This window comes from Andrographis paniculata, unplaced genomic scaffold (assembly GCF_009805555.1).
Source record: "Andrographis paniculata isolate CXL003 unplaced genomic scaffold, ASM980555v1 Contig37END, whole genome shotgun sequence".
Taxonomy (NCBI): domain Eukaryota; kingdom Viridiplantae; phylum Streptophyta; class Magnoliopsida; order Lamiales; family Acanthaceae; genus Andrographis; species Andrographis paniculata.
Window position 1 is genome coordinate 3,460,229 of NW_026137570.1, and position 23,183 is coordinate 3,483,411.

Sequence of the window (23,183 nt, forward strand, 5' to 3'; positions counted from 1 at the left end):
AATGAGAGCCTTGGCCTTTGTGCTCGACTACATTGGCCTTGCTGCCGAGTATTAGATGTCCATTGCATGCCAAGTTCAATCTATGCTCCTCTTCAGTTTGGAGACGATTAATCAGTCTCGCCATATCCATTTCCTTGCGTTTGTGTTTCAAGTAAATTTGGAAATCACCCCAATTAGGTGGCAAGTTTTCAATTATCGTCACCACTTGGAAAGCTTTACTCAGCTGCATCCCCTCAGCTTGGATCTCATGCAAAATCAGCTAAAACGCATCAAGCTATTTTGTAATTTTTTTTCATCGAGCATTTTGAAATCTAGAAATTGTCCGACGATAAATTCCTTTGCATCAGCATCCTCGGTTACGTACTTTTTCTCCAGCGTCTCCCACATCTACTTAGCCATTGCGCATGCCGGTAGACACCGTACAGGGAGTCGCTCAAGCCGTTTATTACATAGTTTTTGCACATAAAGTTTCAATGGTTCCAGACTTTCAGAATTTGTGCTTTCTATTCTTCTAAGTATCTCTCAAGCACAACAGATGCATCCTCCGTCAGCCAATCTGCCAGATTCAGTATAGTCAAGATAAAACAACATCTTCTGCTGCCATGTTTTAAAATTCTGCCCGTTGAATTTTTCCGGCTTATCGGCTGCCGCAGCAACAGGATGCTTGAAAGTTGCAGCAACATACTGCATTACATGGTCTGTAACAACAACAAGGTGTATACCCTCCAACTCGTCTAGTTGCTGTCCGGAAGATGCAACAAGACCATGCGCGAGTCCTACAGCCATACACTGTAGACGAGGTAGAACAGCAGCATGTTGTCTCAGTCGGGCATCAACAGGATGCCGTTTCTGCATTCCAGCAACAGGCTGGTTGGAGGTCGCAGCAGTAGGCTGTGCCCCCTCCATCGCGGCCTTGAAGGCCTTTTTGTATGCTGCTTTCGCAGCTTTTTCTGCAGCAGCCCTCCTGGACGCCTCGCGTGCTTCACGTCTAACAACAGCGATTTCAACGGCTTCACCGGTTATGCGGTGGTTGCGATTTTGGAACAGTATAAGCGGGAATACGAGACTCACTGGAATTCACCTCCTCATTCTCGTATCCATCCGCACCAATCTGAATGTCGTCGTTCAGATTTCTGTTAGGATTGTTCATTGCGTCGATCATCGCCTCGTCTGCAGGTATGTTTTGGGCATCCACTATCTGATTGTGGATCTGAAGAATTTTGATTTGGTCATGGATCTTAGGAATTTCGTTAGCCATCTTAGATTTTCACAAAAAAGAATTCGCTTCAAGATTTTTGAATAGTTTATGGTCAAATCTGAGATAAGACAAAAACAATTTATCAAAAATCTGATAACACATAATCTAGATCGTATTCGAGCCTCGGCGTAGTATGCGATTTCCTTTAAGCGAATTCGATCATCACCGATCGCCTCCCAAGATAGAACAAATCGAACAGAATTACAGATCCCACGAACCGAATTAGGAGAATCGGAAATTTTGGAAGAGTTTTGATTGCATTAAAAAAAAAAAAAATTGGTTTTCTTTTGGAAAGCACTTTGCGAGAGAAAACAAAGATCGGAGTTTTTGGCTAGAGAATTGTTTTTTTTTAAAAAAAAATTAATGTGGGATTTTTATTTATTGGTGTAACATAAGAAAACTGATCCCACGGATTCGCATGTTATAATAATATTTTATTTTATCTAATTAATTTAAATTTGTTTTGAATCAATCAAAACAATATTTAGATAAAATAGAAAATTATATTAATTGTAATTGGGCCTGGCCCACGAGCCCCAAGGCCCAATTTTGACTATATATATATATATATATATGAGCCCAATCAAGAGCCCATTCAAGACCCATTCATTGCAATCCAATTTATCATTTAATGGGACCACATTATAGGAGAGATTTGTGACCTCCTCCAATGTGGGATAATAATTGCTTGTTTTTTTTCTTTCACTTCCTACACCAAATACCAACAAATTGGTCCTCTAGCTCAAAACTCTTTAATCAAATTTCATCCCAAACTAAGGGAATAGCTAACGAGTTTGAATTATCATATAATTTGTAGAAGACACGGCGGTGTTGAGATACACAGGCCGTATTGATATTTATTGATGGAGGATCAGATTTCCAACTATATATCAAGAAAATTGGGGAGAACTGTCAAATTGCAGGGACTGAGGATGAGTAAGGACGGTGGCCATGGTGTTGTCTGGTACATCCAAAGTAGGACTGCCACTAGGAAACATTGCCGGAACACCAGAACTCGCCGAAGGAGAAATCGGAGAACTAACTTTAGATGCTGAAGCTGGAGTCATAGTAGTACTGATTGTATTCATATAATTAATTATAAATATATTATTATTATTATTAAACAAACCTAACATCCACTCCACAGCTGCCGCAGTCATACCAAGTTTTTCCCCATTTTTTTCTTTCTTTTTCTTTCCCCTCCTTCCCCAAATTCAAAATAATTTCTTTCATGAAAACCCTTCTCTCGTCCTTCATTTATTCTTCTACTCCTAAATTCTTCTTTTCATCCTCCAGCTCCTCCTCCTCCATTTTCTTCTCCGAAGATGAAAGCAATGGCAGTCAGGGCGGTTCTGGTGGCGCCTACGGAGTCTTCCATTTCTTCCTTCTTCTCTGGTGGTGGCGGCAACAATGACATATCCTTCACCTCTTTCTTCTTCAGCGGTGACGACAGCGGCAACGACGGGGCCGGCAGCGACAACGGTGCTTCTCCTCATCCTCTCAAATGATCTCCAAAGTTAGCTTCTTGATTCTCATACTTTAAGTTCGTTTGTTCTTTCTATCCTGGATTGTAGGTATTCGAGTAGTGGTTGTATGCTCTTGGGATGAATCCTGCAGCACTGACATTTACTTCTTGACTCAAAGTAGGACAAATATCAGTAGGATGTTCCGAACTTGCAAAGATACCAAAAGGCTTAACTTGTGCCTTCCCCGAAACAAATTGTCGAACAAATGAACAAATGAAGTCAGTCAATTGTTGTTGAATAGAAGACAACCCGCTTGCTTCTTTAACTGCTACTGCTTCTCTTTGTCTGAACTGTTCTGAGTTCATCGTCATATTGTTCAGTAATTAGGGATGGGAATAGGCCGGACCGCCTTTCAGGGGCCTACCGCCTGGCCTACATAAGGCCTAGCCTAGGCTGATCTATTTACTAAAAAGGCCAGGTCAAAAAAATTTTAAAGCCTTTTTATTTAAATAGAATATGCTTAAGCTTAAAAAAAAATCATTTTTAATTAACAGGTCAGCCTACTTAATATTATTATTTTTTTTATAAAAATACTTTTTATAATTATATATTAAAAATAACTTTATAACTAATAATAATATTTATTAAATAATTTTAATTATAAATTTATTATAAAAAATAGAATTTTTTAACTTTTGTATATATTAAATAATTGTTTATACTTTATTTATTTTTTATCTCTAACTAAATTTTCAGATAAATAAATAAAAATGTTATGTAGTTTTTTAAATAGGCTTGTTGATCAGACCAAGTTTTTAAAAAGGCCAAACTCAGGCTTTTTTTAAAAAAAAAATCAGGCTTACAGACCAGCTTAGGCCAGATATTTTTAAAACAGGCCAGGCCTATTTAGCCAAAGTCTGGCCTGGCCTGGCCTATTTCCATCCCTATCAGTAAGTCTCACGCTTCTCTAAGAGTTTTGTTCATCAAGGCCCCTCGACTTGTTGCGTCTATGATTCTCCTGTCGATAAAAGTCAAACCTTCATAGAAATATTGAATCAGTAATAGCACGGGGATTTGATAATGGGGACATCTAATAAGTAAAGCATTAAAACGGTCCCAATATTCAAATAAAGACTCCTTTGCATGTTGTGTGATTCCACATATTTATTTCCTCATGATTGCAGCTCGTGAGGCGGGAAAGTACTTCTCGAGAAACTTCCTCTTCATGTCAGTCCATGGAGTGACGCTTCCGGCAGATAGATTGAATAGACAATCTTTTGCAGCGTCTTTCAGTGAGAAGGGAAAAGTACGAAGCTTGATTTGATCCTCAATTACTCCTTGTGGCCTCACACTTGTGCAGACGACATCAAATTCTCCTGACAACCCATGGGAAGAAGGCAACAAGTGTATTAGTCGTAATTTTAATTCAAAAGCACTCTTCCCGTGTACCGTCCGGTATGTGATGCTGAGATGCTGCTGGGTCAAGTTAGGAGCTGCCAACTCCCTTAGTGTCCTCTGATCCATCTATTCTTCGAGCTCGATCTCCTTATAACTAAAATCGCTAGATGATTCTGAAGCTAAATCTTTTTGGCGACGCTCCCTAGTTTCTTTTCTCAATCAACGTGTAGTCTTCTCAATTCAGGATTGAAACTCAAGATTCCTGTGCGATCAGATCTCGACATAAACCAAAAAAAATCAGAATTTTTAAATAATAGATAACAACCAAAGATAAATAAACCAATTAAAATTCTCAGGCAACGGTGTCAAAATTTGACAGGCATTCGTCACACGCTCCAATATTTAAATAAAATAAACCTAGTTCTACAATAAAAATAACGTAGTATAGATGAAGTAGGGTCATCTCATCAGGGAATTAAAAATGTTTTATTTTCGATTGTTTAATTTATAAATATAATAAAATGGAGGATTTTTTAAGTAGGAAATAAAAATATAATAACAAACTAAAAACTCTACGACTACAAGATAAATTAAATAAAAATAATTTTCCAGTCTATGAATGAAATTGACAACTTGGGTAGTGGATTTATCAAAGATAAATATTTAATTTTATCGGTTTCTAAATAAATTAGTTATAGTTATCGACACAAGCCTAATAACCAACTCTTCCTTAATTTCTTGACAGTCTAGGTATGCCCGACAGCTCCTTCCCTAGTTAAACTAGAACCTTAGTGACACCACAAAGAATTTACAAGTCTAACCGTTTTGCGAACTAGAAGAGTCTAATTCAATTTAACAATTGCCGATGCGAAATTGTTTAAAATTGATTCTGTAATTTCCTAATGGTGTTTGCCACTAGTTGCTACTTGAATTAAATTAAAACGCAATTATGGATGCCTAATTCAGAAACCACAGAAATACTTAGGAACCAAAGAAATATCATAAATCAAAACAAGCCTAAACTCCCAAATCCGTACCGAGTTGTTTTTCACTCCTCGACTAGAAAAGTAAACTACTCTCTAATCATAAGAGGAAGAATAAAGAAAGCAAAGATAAACATCGCTCTTTGCGCGGTTTCTCCCTGGGACTGTTCTGCACGGTGTTATCCTCCTTGGCATGTAAAGTGGCAAAAGTCACGTCTCCATCTTCTTTCCTTCCTTTATATTTGCCCTAATTTTGTAACAATTGAGCTTTGGGCCTTTTAATTAATTTTTCAAGTCATTCGGCCTTTTTGTTCTCTTTTCCTCCAATTGTACCAATTCTATTATTTTTCTCCTGCAAATCTTAAATAAATAATATATATCCAAATCAGGTAGAATCTAATCAAAATCAACCAAATATCGCAAATAATATATATATATCGCATGCGATTTCTGGCTATCAGCCGTTACTCTCATGATAAGATATGAAAATTAATGGATGTTGTGTTTAGATCTGCGATCACAATCCTAATATATATCCCTTATATTAAATGGTTTCATCATTCAATTAATAAGTTACCGGGTTTCTGCACATAGGAGGCCCGCACTTACTAAATACATTTAAGCCCAATAAATTTAATAGATCACTTAATATAGGTTTAATATGACAAATAGCCCTAATAGTTACATTTAACTCAAAATTAGATTTTTAATCCAACGATCATCCACTTGGGTAAATGTACACCTAAATAACTTATGAGCTCATCATTTAATGTATATTACCAATCTTATCTATAAATCACATAAATGTGGATTAGAGCAGTCGTCATTGTATTTATTGCAATGGAACCGATCAGTGGTCACAACGGTAATATAACCAAAGATTTGATCAAGTTCGCATGTACATCATGGAAATTTTATGTACTGTGATCTTAACTTGCCTATTTCAAACTGATCCACTTTAATTTTAATTCATAATAACTTAATATTGAATTAAGATTGAATACTAAACAGTGCATATTGAATGTTGCAGTATAAAATAAAGTAACCTTAACTGTATTTGAACATTACTATTAAGCTCCCACTAAACCGAAATATCAAGATATGACTCTACTCTCAAACGAACAACATGCTCACTATAGAACTTAGGTGGAAACCTTTTACTAATTAAGCAGATCTTCAATCATGGAAGTTGTATGAATATATTCAATAGTGAATTTATGATATGAAGCCATGCTATTAAGTAAATAATGATTATCATTATTATCAAATAAGGTACTAGTTTCAACTAATTTTGAATTCTAGAATAGACAAAACTCCATATCTAAATGAACAATAATAACTTAATTTGTTCAAAATAGAGATCAAAATTAAATTTTGACTAAAGATGGTACCGAAAAATGTCTCATCCAAATCCAAATAATAACTAGTACTTAATAATAAACTAAAATTATCAATGGTTTAATTTTAACTTTCTTGCCATCACCCACATATAGATGTATCTTTCACCATCAGTTGATTTTCAGCAATAAAGACACTCTTACATAGACACATTGATGTGAGTTGTTACACCAAAATCCACCCTAGGTATGTCTATGAATTGAAATTAAAACTAATTTCAAGAGCAAGACCAATCGGACAAATATGTCACTGAAAGATCTAACTTAGTGCCCTTAATTTAGTAGCAATATTAGACATGTTCATGATGTACTTCCTTATGTTACTTTTGTTGTTATAAGCATAATGAATCTCAAGAATAATTAATTCTCATCTGAAGACACTAAGGTGCAACATCAATGATCTATCTTTGGATCAATAACATTGATTGCTAGCAGTCATCTTTTTGCAATAATCATGTACCAATAATAAGTAATGTCAAACAGTAAATAACTCTTTGAACTGATTCACAATTCACATAAGTTAAATCCATATAATCATCTCATATATATTATCGTAGATGTATATTTCATTCTGTCAATTACGAACTGCCTTTGGGTCGAAAAATAATCACATGAATTAAAATACACATAAACACTTACGTTATCAAGTAAAAAATATCATATAAGAAAGGTTACTTTGGAAACTTCAAATACTTGATTTTCACCGTCAAAACGCAGCAAACATTATTAATGAATTTCCAATTTTCTTAAAAATAATTAGAACTAGAATTGCGTTCAATGCATACGATTTTGATTCTATAAAAATAAAGAATGTATATAAAAAACTAGATACACATGTTTATAAGCAACCGAATGTTCTGTATCTTAATTTATAAAATAAATTAACAATGATATCACAAGTTATCGATCAACAATTCTCGCCAATGACAAACTTGTTTTGACAATGGAATGTTGACTGTTGGAACTTATCAGTAATTAAATGTATGTAAATAGTTTATGAATTGCCATTAAAAAAAAATGTATATTTCCATATCATCAAAGCCGCAAATAGTCAAATGAATAGATATAGTCAAACATATGTCTATTTATATTTACAATATGTATGAACAAATAAACAACCTGGCGTAGATAAATAAGCCCTTGGATGTAATTTGTTTTGTTAAATAAATAAATAAGTAGGCGAGCAATTATTGGAACTTATAAGAATTAAACCCTAAGTCTAGGATCTCTCGTGTTGAAATAATTGAGATAAGAAAATAAAGTTAATAAATCTAACATGATTCCATTAGCATTGTCGGATTCAAAAATCTGCAAATTAATGGAGCGTTGTGTTCTTCAAGCCTACGGCGAAATCTCTCTTGAGAAAACCCTTAAAATGTGTTTGGTACAGAGAAATGAGATAAGAAAAATAAAAATTGTCTCATTTAACTTATTTGTTTGAATCAGAGAAATGTAACTTGAGAAATTGAGAGAAATTATGTTGCAGTATATTTTTTATTTTTTAAAATTTTTTTGTGCTATTTAACTTTTATAATTTTTTAAAATTATATTATACAATTTTACAAAAATCAAATTTAATTTATTGTTAAAGTATTGAATTTTTACGATTTTTTAAGAAATTGTACTAAACTATAATCTTAAAAAAACTCGTATATAATTTGTAATTTTTTTTAAAAAAAAATCACCAAAAATATTTTTTTATGAATTCTCATTTGTTAAAACTCTTTTATACACGGTTGATCATTTATTCTTGTTTAATCCATTCACTGCATTTTTGTTTTTACATTATTTGTCAACTGAATTCTCTGTTTTACCGATTAATTCACATTATCTACTCAATTTCATTTCTGTCCAATTCCATTATCTCTGCACGATGAGATATGAAAAATAATGGATGATACGTCTACATTTGGGATCACAACCCTAATATATATCTCTTATATTAATTGGCCTCATCACCCAATCAATAAGTTATCGGGTTTCTGCGCATAGGAGGCCCGCACTTACTAAACACATTTAAGCCCAATAAATTTAATAGATCACTTAATATAGCATGATAGCCCTAAAGTAACATATAACCCAGAATTAGATTTTTAATCCAACATATTTGTCATAGAAATAGACAATGAAGGTGTTTTGGGAATCACAGGGCAACTAGTAGTTGGAAATTTGTAAGGGATTGTTGTTGTTCAGTATGTTGCAACCACAACACCATAGATCTGTCTAAAATTGGAAAAAAAGGGCTACGGAGGACATATGTAGACCCGAACAAGCAGTTAAATCTATCATTGGAGCCCATGATACCTTCCCTTTGTGTGAGTAGGAGTTGTCTATTCAGATTGCTACTAGGGGGTGCACCTAGACGAGTGCAGTCCTTAACACTTCAAGTCGGCCAACCACTTCTTCAAATGGCATGGTAGTGAGATGAACAGAATAGCTAGATGCCTGCAATAATTGGTTAATAGTTATTAGGCACAGTTTCGAATAATTTTTTCACCATCTTGGGATCAGCAAGAGTTGTTCCTAAATTTGAATATTTTGTGGACATTCAATTTGGATGCCCAACATACTTATTCATCATCTCACCTTCCTTCATTCACATCTCATCAAACTCGCTACTGAGTGTTTGCAAACGTGCTCTTTTACATTATGTGCCCCTAAAAATCTGGTTTTTAGGTTGTGCTAGACCCTCTTTACCTTTAATCTTATGCGATTTGCAAATTAAAGAAGATCTTCCGAGAGCGTTTGGAGAAGGACCACCCTCGCCGATTTATCCTTCTTTCTGTCCACCTTTTCTTTTTTCTGGTAGTGCTGTAACTCCTTGGACCTCCATAATTGCTTCTACCTTTATGGCCAAGTTTTATATTTCGTCGTTGTTAATTGCAGGTGGGCAAAAGACAGTCCGTCGGTTTCCTTCACCGCTGCACCTTGAGTAACCATCGACATTGACTTAAAAATTGAAGGTATTTGGGCATAGGTTGGGTCTGATAGCAAGTGTAGTTAACAGAAAATTGAAGTGCATGGTACAAAGAGGAAAAATGGACGCATAAAAAAAAAATTGGACACTCAAATTTTTATTCTTCCTGGCTTTCATAAACCCAACTAGCTTACAATTATTTAAATAAAAATTGGAATGAAAACAATTACTCAAAGATAAAAGCAGAAAACGTGGGGAGCCTAATTATATATGGCCTTCATTCTCCGTTCAATTTGCACCTTAAACACATAAATAAAAATCTTGATTTCAGCTTAATCTTGTAACTCCCATGACATGATTAATTCCAACAAGTGTCTTTTCCAGATATGGAATCTGAGCCATATCCGAAACAATGTCACATGAAGCTCTGCATACGGTAGAGATTGATGAACATCCAGTGAAAAGCCAATAGTTATATATATATACACGCAGGAGAAAAAAGGACAAGACTGATCCATCACCACATAACTCAGAAAATAAATCCGACAACAATTCTTCGATGAAACTGAGCATTATGGTCCCTCTCAGGCAAGCAGTTGCACCTTAAGAAACACATGATCGAACCAAATTTTTTTGTTTCAATATTTCTTCTTGTTAAGATATGATTAGGAATCTGATTTGGATATTGTGTCCTAGATTTAGAAATATGATTTGGATATGATTGACATAGTTCTAGGGTTTGCTAGGCTATAGATATCCATGTTTTCTCACTTTAACATATGTTTTTTGTATTCTATAGTAAAATTTTCGGCTTGGCGGCAGCCTTAGACGTAAATTATTCTGATCGAATTGGGTAACCAAATTATTGTGTTCTTGTGTTCTTATTTGTATTTTCTTGATTTCCTCTCAATTTTCCGTAACAAGTGGTATCAGATTCTAGTTCGTTGGTATGATGGACTGGGAAGCATCGGACATTGGTTATGGTTGTGGGAATCCCTCATGACCTGCGGAGGTGCCTTGTGTCGAAAATCTCTTAGCGGTGTTGGGTCTGTCCCGAAAATTGTAGTAGGTCAGACAGCGGGTCCCTTTGTGATTGTGCAAGGTCTGCAAAGAAGGATAACGGTTTCAACAAGCGCATCGGATGAGATATCCGACGTGCTAATTCTTAGCGTAAAAAATCCAATTGAGTCATGGATCTTTGACTTAGGAGCGTCATTCCACTCATGTAGTGATTCGGGAATAATGGAATCCTATACCGCAAGTAATTTTGATGTTGTCTATCTTGCATATGATGAGCCACCTAAAATTGTAAGTAAAGGGATGAATCGAATCACAACACAGAATGGTGGGGAGTGGAGACTCAATGACGTGAGCCTTGTCTCGTGTCTGAAATGGAATCTGATTCTCATGGGATAATTGGGTGAGGCAAGTTACTCGAAAATTTTTGAAACTAAGTCGTGGAAGGTAACCAAGGGATCCATTGTGGTGGCTCAAGGGAAAAGAGATAGAACTCTCTACATGACGAAAAGCATACATGAAAGAATCAGTTTCGTAGCGATAAATAATGACAAATTTATGGCATTCTCATCCTGGACACATGAGCGAGAAGGGGATAAAGGGGCTCGTTTTAAAGGGAAGATTGTCAGGTCTCAAGTCCGTCGATATTGGAGTATGTGATGACTGATCTTTGTGAAGCAACAAAATGTGGCGTTCTTAAAGGGTGGGAGAGACCTGAAAAATTAAAAGTTAGAGTTGGTCCATACGAACTTGTGGGGACCAGCTCGTGTAGCGACCTTTGGAGGCTCACAATACTACACCGCGTTAATTGAGGATGCTACAAGGAAGGTATGAGTATATTTCCTTAAGCGTAAATATGGTGCTTTTGATACTTTTAGGAAGTGGAAGCACATACACTGGGAGTAGTGAGCCGATTTATGAGCAATCCTAAAAGACAACCTAAGGTGGTGACCTTAGATGAATTGATGTTGTGTTCAACCTCAATTGGTCTCGATGAGTAAAGAAGGAATTTTGGCGCTGTCATTGCCGATGAAGTAAAATAGTGAAGTGGAAGATGCAATCAATCTTCAAGTGAAATATTGTTGGGATATAAAGCTTGATTATATCCTAAAATCTACGGATATGATTTAGATATTATATCTTAGATTTAGATATATGATCTGTATATGCAGTGGGAGTAGTGAGCCGATTTATGAGCAATCCTAAAAGACAACCTAAGGTGGTGACCTTAGATGAATTGATGTTGTGTTCAACCTCAATTGGTCTCGATGAGTAAAGAAGGAAGTTTGGCGCTGTCATTGCCGATGAAGTAAAATACTGAAGTGGAAGATGCAATCAATCTTCAAGGGAGATATTGTTGGGATATAAAGCTTGATTATATCCTAAAATCTACGGATATGATTTAGATATTATATCTTAGATTTAGATATATGATCTGTATATGCAGTGGGAGTAGTGAGCCAAAGCTCTCCAAAATGCGGCAAAGCCAAACCAAAGATCAAAGCCGCGAATCGTCCATAGAAGACATCAAGTCCAAAGGCGATAATCAAATCGCCCCCCACGGAGACCAAAGCTCTCTAAAATGCGGCAAAGTCAAACAAAAAATCAAAGCCACGGATCGTCCAAAAAAGACATCAAATCCAAAGCTGACGATCGAATCGCCCTCACGGAAACCAAAGCTCTCGGAAAGGCGGCAATGCCAAACCAAAGATCAAAGCCACGGATCGTCTAAAGAAGACATCAAATCCAAAGCCGACGATCAAATCGCCCACACAGAGGCCGAAGCTCTCCAAAAGGGGCAAAAGACAAAGCAAAGATTAAAGTCTCGGGTTGTCTAAAGAAGTCATCAAATCCAAAACCGAAGATCAAATCGCCCACACGGAGACCAAAGCTCTCCGAAATGCGGCAAAGCCAAAACAAAGATCAAGCCTGCGGATCGTCTAAAGAAAACATCAAATCCAAAGTCGATGATCAAATTGCCCACATGGAGACCAAAGTCCTCCAAAAGCGGCAAAGACAAACCAAAGATCAAAGCCTCGGATCTTTTAAAGAAGACATAAAATCCAAAGCCGATGATCAAATTGCCCATACGGAGACCAAAGCTCTCCAAAAAGTGGCAAAGTCAAACCAAAGATCAAAGACTCGGATCGTCCAAAGAGAACATCAAATCAAAAGCCGACGATCAAATCGCCCACACGGAGACCAAAGCCCTCCAAAGTCCGGCAAAATCAAACCGAAGACCAAATCTCTTCGGATCAAAGAAGCTATCGAAAACAAAGTTGGAAAACAAATTGACCCAAAATTAGAATCAAATAACCCATTTAGATAATAGAACCCGCTTTAAATCAAAATTAAATATAATTTATACAAATTTTTATATTTATTAAAAACAACATAATTTTTTGTCTATATATATATAACGTAATCCATAAATATATATAATTATACTCTTAAGGTGTTATACATCATCTATCTCGTGAACCTTAATAAATATGTCTTTCTTCTATAAAGTGTTTAGATTATTTAATTATATTTATGTAAGAAGGAAGAAATTTTATTTTAATCAATTATAATAATAATATAACGAACAATATTGCAGTTAATGCATTTTGAAGTCTTATTATGTATAAATATAAACTTTTTAAATATTAACATGAATTTTTATGAAATAATTTAAAGTGAAACATTTGTATTGGAAACAGTAAAATATATTTTAAGTAAATTCGAGAAAAGCTTTGATTTGATAGCCAATGAAACATAATATTTTTTGGATCGAGAACTACTACCACCTATACATATCATAATTTATTAAGGATTTTATAAGTTTTGAAGAACCACCACCATTGTTTCAGAACTACATCCATTTCCGGTGCTTTGATTTCACAGTTGTAAATGGTAATGAGCCCCTGCAAGATAAGGTGTTTGTTGCTCTAGATCCATAACAAATACTACCCTCGATCGGCTCTAAAGGTCTCATTTACTTTTTGCGTGTTGATATTTGAATATTAATTATTTTATCAAAATATAGTACAAATTAAGAAAAAATTGCAAAGTACTTTCATTAGTGTCTTATAATACTAATAAGACATTTGTATAAAAAATTATACAAATATAAGGATATTTTCAATGTTATGAACAATGATGCAAAAGGTAAATGTGACTCTTAGAGGCGGACGGAGGGAGTATTAATTATTATATCAAAACATAATACAAATCAAGGAAAAAGAGCAAAAATACTACTAAGATAATGACATTTATACAAATATAAAGATATTATGTTAAACATAATGACGTAAAAGGTAAATATAACCCTTAGAGACGGACGGAGGAAGTATTTTTTCAAAAAAAAAAAAGGGATTAGTAATATTTTTTGTGATGAAAAGAAATCAAAGCTGTAGTGCATTGACTTTCAATTGTGTCAGCTCAAAATGCATAAAAATTACTTCCGGAAGTCGGTTTCGATATTAAAACTTGTTGCTATGCATAATATTCGGCATAAAAGAAAAACAATAAAAAATAAAAATAAAAACACTGAAAAATCATAGAAATCGCCACTAGATTTCTCCTACGGTAAATAGCGTAACACTAAGAAGAAACCCTCCATTCCCCGTACTTAGAAAATTGCGAATTGATTCCCACTTTTAAGAAACCATCACCATCGTTGCTGGAAGGTAATGTCGCTCACTCTTGTCGCAGTATTAATGGCCCATATCACCAGTATAGGAGTCGTCCAATGGTGAGAAGGATCTCAAGCACAACCACTCCAGCTAAGTAGGTAAGTTCAAATATAACTTAAACATCGTTGTCACTATACTTAGAATTGTTGAATATATATAAATGTCACCATCTCTAGTTTATTCCTTTTTTTTTTCCATTTTTATATTGAAAGTGATATTTATTATTCGGAAATGTTTGCAAAATATATCATGCACTTATGTTTAATTCTCACTGTTATCTTTAATATATTTTATACTATTTTAAGCATATAACTTTCCAAAATGCACAATTTTTGGTACTCTGGACGCAAGTGATGAACACACCATAAGTAAGAGTTTTGTTGGCCAATGTTGAGATGTTAGGATTTTTTTTCCCTATTTTGCATGTAATACAAAATTGCCAAAGGTTCTCAGGTTGTCCACTGCACAACTATGCACACAATTGTTTTTTTTATCGATCAAAAAAAAAAAAAAACAATAGTGTGCATAGTTGTGCAGTGTGTGCAAGATTATTCATTATGGCACATGGAATACTTTGTCTCATTCCATCTCGTTTCAAAAATGAGAAAAAAAGAAAATAAAATAGTTAACAATTTGTTTGATACCATGGAAGGCACTTAATGGACATTTGATTAAAAGGGTTTTTTTTATGCCCTTAATTTCGCAGTCAACATACAACACAAAAACCATTATTGTGTTTAGAGTTGAGAGAGAGACTAAGTTTGAGAGGGAATTCTAGCTAGAGAAATTTTCTTTAGCACTCTCAAACATGATGGTTTCCATAATTCATGTTTTAAAGGTGTATTAAAACTTTCACAGTTGCCATAACTTAATCAGAAGAAAGAAAAACCAGATGTCTAATTGGAGATGAAGACCAACCTGTAGCAGACTTACTCTGAACCAGACAAGTGATCTATTGATGATATTACTAAGCTAGAATAGTAAGCTCCTTGTATGTTACGGTGTAAAGAAGGTTGTAGATAGGGCTAGTCAATATTGTGTGTTTCTTGGTGTATTTATTCATGTTGTACCTCGACATATATATGTATCTAGTTAATACAATTGGATTGAAATCCCTCATATGTAGATTTTTATAACCGAAATGTGTCAGCAAACATCTTCTGTTATTTATTAATTTTCTTTTGTTTGCATTCATTACGTTCACATAAGGTTGTGATTACCATGGACAACCATGGGATAAAATTTGTGTATTTTCATTTGTGATCCATAACTCCGCTGCACATTACTCGAAGAAGTTGGTCTCTTAGTGGGTGGTTCAAGTGGATTTCGGATGCATATTTTCCAATATCTTGTATCAAACCAACGTTCTCAACATCTTGAGTAGAAAAACACATAGTGCAAAATGAATCGAGAAAAACAACCAAGGCTCCCTTGTACAACCGTTCTAACTATCGATTCTGTAAAAAATGGAAGAATTTATGGTGTCACTAGGAGATGATGTTTCGGAAGCTATGGATGGCTGCATCTCATAAAAACCATTCAAGGCGAAAGAATTAGAGAACTTCCGACAGTTATGCCAAAATATAAGAATGAATGAACTGTTCAAGAATTGGCTACTATTATTTTCAATGTTTTAAATATAGTCCATTTCAGAGTAATATCCAACTATAAAATAAAAAGTCAAAGATGCATGGGATGCTTAGAGAGTGCATTCGATGAAAATAAGCTTGTAAGGAAGATGCTTTAAATGGTGACAATGACATTTGCTCTAAAAGTAAATACTTTTGAAGAGATGGATAAGGCCAGGTCAATGAGTTTAAAAGATATAAACAAAATTCTTTTTTCGTACTAGATGAACCATTTGGAAGAGGAAATTAAAGTCCAATAGTGTTTGCTCTATCTTCTAAAGATTTTCAACTTATTGAATCATATGAAAGAATGTCGTTCCTTACCAAAAAACACTATAAAATATGATAAGCGAAAAACAGACATCTAGAATTAGAATTCATACGGATGATAAAAAAAAAAAAAAAAAAAGAAACAGAGTAAGGTGGATGTACATACAGGAGAAACATTCAAATTTCAGAAAATCCAAATCTACTTTTGAGAATTCTTCAAGAAATAAATTTAATGTGTCTTCTAAACCTGATACAGTAAGAGACCATGCACTACAAAAAAATATCTAATTAGGTACAATACTTTTAACTATGAAATATTTTTGTAGTTATACCGTGTTATTTAGCAACAAAAAATAATTTCATCTCTAAAAATAAATTATGTATAACAAAATTTATTTCGTCGCTACAATTTTTTTGCTTGAAAATTCTATCTTCGTAGCAAAAAGGTTTTAACTATAAAATTATTTTTCATAGCTAAAATCATTTGGCTAAAAACAACATACATATTTTGTTGTTGAAACTCTTTTGTTATGAATTTTAATTTTATAGCAGAAAACAATTTAGCTATGAAATCATATTTTCGTAGCTACATATTTTTTTTCTTAACTTTCATTGCAAGAAACTTATTTTTTTGTTTTAAAAGTCATATTTGTCGCCAAAGACCTTTACTAATGCAGGGTATAGGCGACAAAATGAATTTCGTCGCAAAAATGTTTTTACTATGAATTATTACCGTTTGCTACGAATTTTTTGTTTTAAAAGTCATATTTTTTGTTTTGAAAGTCATATTTGTCTCCAAAGACCTTTACTAACGTAGTATAGGTGGCGAAATGAGTTTGGTCGCAAAAATGTTTTTGGTATAAATTATTACCTTTTGCTACGAAATTTTTTTTGTAGCTAACTTTCAACTTCTTTGTAGTGATGGGTTGATGTGATGGACTTGGAAACATTAAGATTCAATGTCCTATATTAAAAAAAAAATAGAAAAACATGCATATCAAGTTGAATCAAGGAAAGCTGGTGATGACGTCTCTTATGAAGAAAATGTTGAATAAACAAGAGAATCTAATGTTGATGAAGAAGCATATGAAGTAGTGGTTGCTGAACAAAAATAGTCCCTTTTGAAAAATAAGAAATTTTTTGACACCATTTATAAGTTAGAATCTCTTAATGAAAAGGGTGATGTAGAGGTTGACCAATCGAAGTAGGATTCACAATGAAAGATGCTAAAAAGTTGATGATCTAAAGGCTAAAACTCTGTTGTTAAAATAAGAATATTGATAGAGCCAGGAAAGAAAGTGAAAAATTGTATGAGGTCCTATCCATCGTAAAAGCATCCGGTGATTACAAATAATCTGGATATTGTGACACTTCTTAAAGAAAGCCTACACTATTTGTCAAAGGTGGCCTCCTCCTCTCTAATCTAAAAATCCCAGAAAAGGCTCATAAACGGAAGATAGCAGGAGATCCAAAGAAATGCTAAAAACTAAAAATATACTTTGAATTTCGAAAAAGTAGAGTAGACAAGACCATTGTAACAACAACCGAATGATTCCGGGTATTGTGGTTTCCATGAAAACTATGCAATGAAATGTTTCAAAATAGAAAATAATTTATAATTAGAAAAGATGTTTATTGGCACTCAGAAGAGCTCAAGCATCTTAAAAAATTCAATATGAAACTGCATACCGAGGAAAAGTAAGAAACTAATAAGATGCAATGTTGTTCGAGAAGTTGAAAAATTCAATGTTGATCAACTCAAATACATTGTAGTGGATGCACAAAGCCTATGATTAACCAACACAACTTCTTGTCAAAGATCCAAGAAGCTGATTGTGACAAAATATGATCTTTGGTGATTGTGCAAGATACTCTCAACGATGAACAAACTTGCATTGTGAATTTGATACTTTTATCTCCACTTCAACGCCATAAAATTCTGACTCTTTACTTTATTTGCCGTTAGTACCTTTGGTTGCAATTGTCAAAAAAACAGAAGAAGGAAAAGAAAAAAAAAATTAAAAAAAAATACCTTGAAAGAAAAAAAGAAATATATTATTGATGTTCATCTGCTAGAGACTATATGCTACTGAGAAAACTTGCAGCAGAAGTCGAAAAAAGTTTTGGACCTGAAGAACAACATATTTCTACTGCTGACTAAGATAAGACATTATGATCCCATTATGGTGGCCTTTTTTGTATTTTTTGTCAAGATAAGGGGATAAAAAATAACAGATCAGAAAGATAGGGGGAGATGTCATATAGTAAGGAGGGTGATATGTAGGGATACGAAATGTTGAAATGCATGTGAGCTGAATGGTAGTTATTGATAGTGTAGTTAGGCATATGAATGTGCCAATAAGACACGGGTGCGCTTGTCATCTGCCCGGACCAGATAATGATACAAGTACATGAATATGAGTTTTGTCTCCGGCTCAAAAGTTTCGGTCGTGATCGTGGGTTAGAGTGTTGAATGTTGTCCCATATTGCTAAATATGTGGAAACTCTCTTATTATGTAAGAGTAAAGGGCCACTCCACCTATCACAAATTGGTTTTAGGTTGGATGTCCAAATCCCTTCTTAATATGGTATCAGAGCCATGGTGACCGTATTGGGTTTGGATCATGTATGATTTTCGAGATTATCATCTCGAGGGGGGAGTGTTGAATATTGTCCCACATTGCTAAATATGTGGGAACTCTCCTATTATATAAGGGTGAAGGGCCACTTAACATAGATCTTGAGTTTGATGAATGCTAGATTTTACGAAGTCTATTATGCTTCGGATCCAAATTGAGACAACAAAATATTTTGTTGAAGCCCAAGAAAATAACTAAAAAATTATAATTAAATGCATGTATGATTAATGGTTATTTGAAATTGAAAATTCAAATAATATATTTATGACCGAAACTAAGTTTGGTATTTATGGTCCGGATAGTACCGAAATTATAGCAGACGGTTAGAGGCCATTGAAAGATGATGGTTTCGGCTCGGCATTTAAATCCCAAGGGTGGAGGTGCCTATAAAAGGTCATCTCCCATCACTCCATTGGAGACCAACACCAAGAGAAGTTCTCTTCACTCTAATCCTGTACTCTCCAGAAGCATTATCCGGCAAAGTTTCTGATGAGTTTTTTGGCACAAATCCAACAACTCTTTCTTAAATATTAAGCCTCCCAACACAGCTCTAGTTCCTTGATTTTTGTTTGTTGGGGCTCTAAAATATTATAATGCCATCTAATTTGGAGACGAACATTGCTTCATCTTTAGGAACGTTGCCCCATGAACCGGAGGCACTCCCGGGGCATATTCATTATTATTGAGAGAGGTTCGACCTCGACTTAACGTGATTATCGAATTTATTTCGTTAAATTATTGATTAATTATCAAATTTATTTCAAAATATTATTAATTATCGAGTTTATTTTGATAAAATATTGTAATTATCAAATCTATTTCGAAAAATTATATTGGCCTCAAATTTTATTTTCGATAATTATTTGATATTCTCGCAATATAATAATTTTTGTACAGTGACTACTATCGACCTACTTTTACTGATGAATGGTTGAAAAAGGTACATGATTGTGTTGTCTTGTTGCATTTTAATATATTCATATCATTTTTCAAAAAGAGGGGGAATATATGAAAAAACATAATTTTTTTCCTATTTTGGCATATAATACAAAAAATATCCAAGGTTGTCACTCTGCAAGAGTTACACAAGTAAAGCAATGGTGTGAAAAGAAATTTTTTGTTTGATATCATGGAAGAAACTGAATGAACAATTTGTAGAAAGGGTTTTTAATGTACTGGATTTCATAGTAAAAACAACTAAAGAACCAACCTTGTGTGCAGAGATGAAAGGGTGTGACCAAGTTTGAGAGGGGATTGTAGCAAAAGAAATTATGCTCGGTGCTCTCAAACATTGGGGTTTGCATGCTTCATATTTTGAAGATCTACTCAAACTTCCAGTATCGTTTGAGGTCAATATGAAGAAATCGATGCTATTGAGGTTTTCCATTCTCCATTTGCTGGAATCACTAAAACTGATGCTATTTGAGAAAGGGTAAACTATTTTTTTTAGTCCCGTATCTGACCTTTTAAGTGGACCATGTTTGAAAATAATCACGTAAGTAAAATATTTTCGCGAAAATGGTCCTCCGGTGCCGGACTCGCCCCGTTGTCCCGCCGTTGCTGACGTAGCGCTGACGCAACTGACATGTCATCATGCGACACATAGAATTTTTTTATTTTTTATTTTACAAAATATCTTGGTAAAATAATTTTTTAGTCCCGTATATTACATCCTTTATCATTTTTAGGACATTTAAATTGACTTTTTTCGCTAAAATGGTCCTTTGACATGGCATCTACGTGGTGATGACATGTCAGCCGCGTCAGCGCCAAGTCAGCAACGGCTGTCAGCGTGGCGAGTCTGGCACCGGAGGACCATTTTAGCAAAATTTTTTTACTTACGAGACTATTTTCAGACAAAGTTCACTTAAAGTTCTAAAATGAATAAAAGGAATCAGATACGAGACTTAAAAAATAATTTACCCTTTGAGAAAATCAATCGTAGTGTCATGTACTACATAAGAGTATGTCATATCATTTTCGTTTTTGTATTGTATTTGTATTATATTAATATAAATAATATCTTATACGAACTCTTCGTCAATATACTTTAGAAAAATCAGTTGTAACCTGACTGATAACTTATTCTATACAACATATATAAATGTGAGGAAACCTATCTAGACAAACATTGTATATTATTTTTCTTTGTATTTATTTTTTTTAAAACTTAAATGTCTTTCTATCCTTTCTTTTCTCGGCCTGCTTACGGTGATTCCAAAAAATATTATCTCCTTTCACTATGTTAGAATGTATATTTGGCATAAATTAGTCCACACGTTTAAAGAAAAAAAATATAGGTTCAAATCTCATTACCAATCTTATATAGTATTACTATTAAGACAAGTAATATTGCACACATATTATAATAAATTATTGAGTAATTACATATATATTTATTATATAGTATAATTATGTGAATATATATTATATATGAAGAAAAAAAATATCTGACAAAGAAAACAAAATATGTTGAACACATATAGCTGCAGACCTAATCAATATTATTTGACCTAGGACTTATCTCACCCCGCTGACACCGAACAGTAAGTACACAGACTCACAGTCTCTTTCTCTGTCTATATATCGATCTTCTCCTCACTTGAGTTTCATATATAACTGGGCTGCTCGCTTTTCTTAATTCCGCCGCAGAATGAAGTTGTCGCAGATTCAACGCGATTCCACCACTGCATCTCCTTCTAATGCAGGTGATTCCCTGGGGGATGCTCAGAAATCAACCACACATGATCCCAAATCTGAATCTGAATCTGGAGGACCAAATCAAACATTAGCCCAACTTAAGAGGGAAATCATCTCCTCAAGATCCAAAATCAAAATCAAACTCAAACTTCCCTCCATGAACAACGTCAAATCAGATCTCCTCTCAAACCCTAATCAGATCTCTCCCAATATCCCAAATGAAGCTGAGCCCATAGCCTCCACCGAAACTACTGGCCAAGACTTCAAGACATGGAATCTGAGGCCCAGGGAACTGATCCGAAAGAATGGCACGATTGAAGCTCCTGTGAAGAAATACGGCGACAATTCTGGGAAGAGGAAGCTGAGCATTATGGTCGGTCTCAGCAAGCAGGAGGTGAGAGACGATATAGTTTCCATGACAGGAGGGAGGCTGCCGCTGCAATCCAAGAAAAGGCCAAAGCATTTTAATAAACACATGGACGTAAGAACCCTATATATCCAGATTGTTCTGTTCAATATTATATTTAGTCTAATTTTGTTCTGGATCTGATCATTTCATATTATATTTGCGATTGATTTCATGGATGTTTCGTATTACTTTCACTTGCAGAATATATTTCCTGGAGAATGTTTGGCCAATATTTCTGTCGACAAATACAAGGTTATTGACAACTCATCATTATTCTTCTCTTCAATATCAATATCGATATAAATATATATATATATATTATTACTTTCCTTTGATAGATTTCTGACCACTTTTTATGATAATTATATTTGCAGGTTTAGGTTTTATATATGATTTCTTTTTACCTCTAGCTAAGTATGTATTTTTGTAATAATTTTGTCTTCACTGCAATTTATCATCATCAATGATTTTTTGGGTACTTAAAAGAAAGATTGTTTCTACCATTATCTTGTTGCTACTTTTCGAGTGCATGCATTTTGGGTAAACCCTGGCCCAACCTATCACCTGAAAACTAAATCTGATAATACAAGTTAAGCTAGAATATGTGTGACAGACAAAAGTCAAGAAGTCAAGAGATTTTTTATTTTTCATACTCTGATTAATGTGATTTGATGTAAATGGAAGTTCTATTTGTTTGCATCATATTCAACAGGCATTTTATCAAAAAATTGTTATATTTCAAAATGATTTTAATGCCAAAACGCAATGAAACATCTAAGGACACATGTGATCGCGGTAAAGTAAAGTAATTGTCAAGAATTTATGATGCCATATGATGCCGAAACACAAATTTGTGTATTTTATGTACACATTGAAGATTTGAACATATGTAATTTAGTTATTATACCATTATTTATGAGTTTTCCGTTATACTTTTATGCATATCTTATCAAAAGATGTTTCTATTTTGTCTTGTACGCATTGACTTCAATATTTTAAATTCAATAAAATTGTTATTATATTTTCATATTTTATGTCTAACAGGTAATCTTTATTTTGTTATAGTATATGTTAGTACCACGTGCATTTTGGCTTGATTTTTTTCATCGAATGTTTTCACGAGGTATAAACAACTAATACAAAGATAGTAATACAAATAAATATTTTCTGTGGCAAAATCAATAATGAAAAATAAAAGATAGAACAATGGTATCTTCTACATGTCATTTCACAACTAGGTCGGCTTGTGCTACCATAAGGCAGCCAACGCCATAAGCCATTTATACAAAAGAATCTGGTCTCACTTAATTACTCCTAAGATTTCTATATTTTTGTGGCGTCTTCTCTTTTCTCGGATTCCTCTTGACTCTATCCTTCAAAAAAGGGGACTTTCCTCGGCTTCCAAGTGTCAATGTTGTAGGGGT

At 34.2% G+C, this 23,183-nt stretch overlaps 1 non-coding gene across 1 annotated transcript; it reads left to right on the top strand.

Annotated features, from left to right (window-relative positions):
* The first annotated feature begins 3,796 nt into the window (after positions 1 to 3,796).
* Positions 3,797 to 3,903, top strand: LOC127250750 (small nucleolar RNA R71). The gene has a single exon (XR_007838772.1). It is a non-coding gene; the product is annotated as a small nucleolar RNA R71 (small nucleolar RNA).
* The last annotated feature ends 19,280 nt before the right edge of the window (positions 3,904 to 23,183 follow it).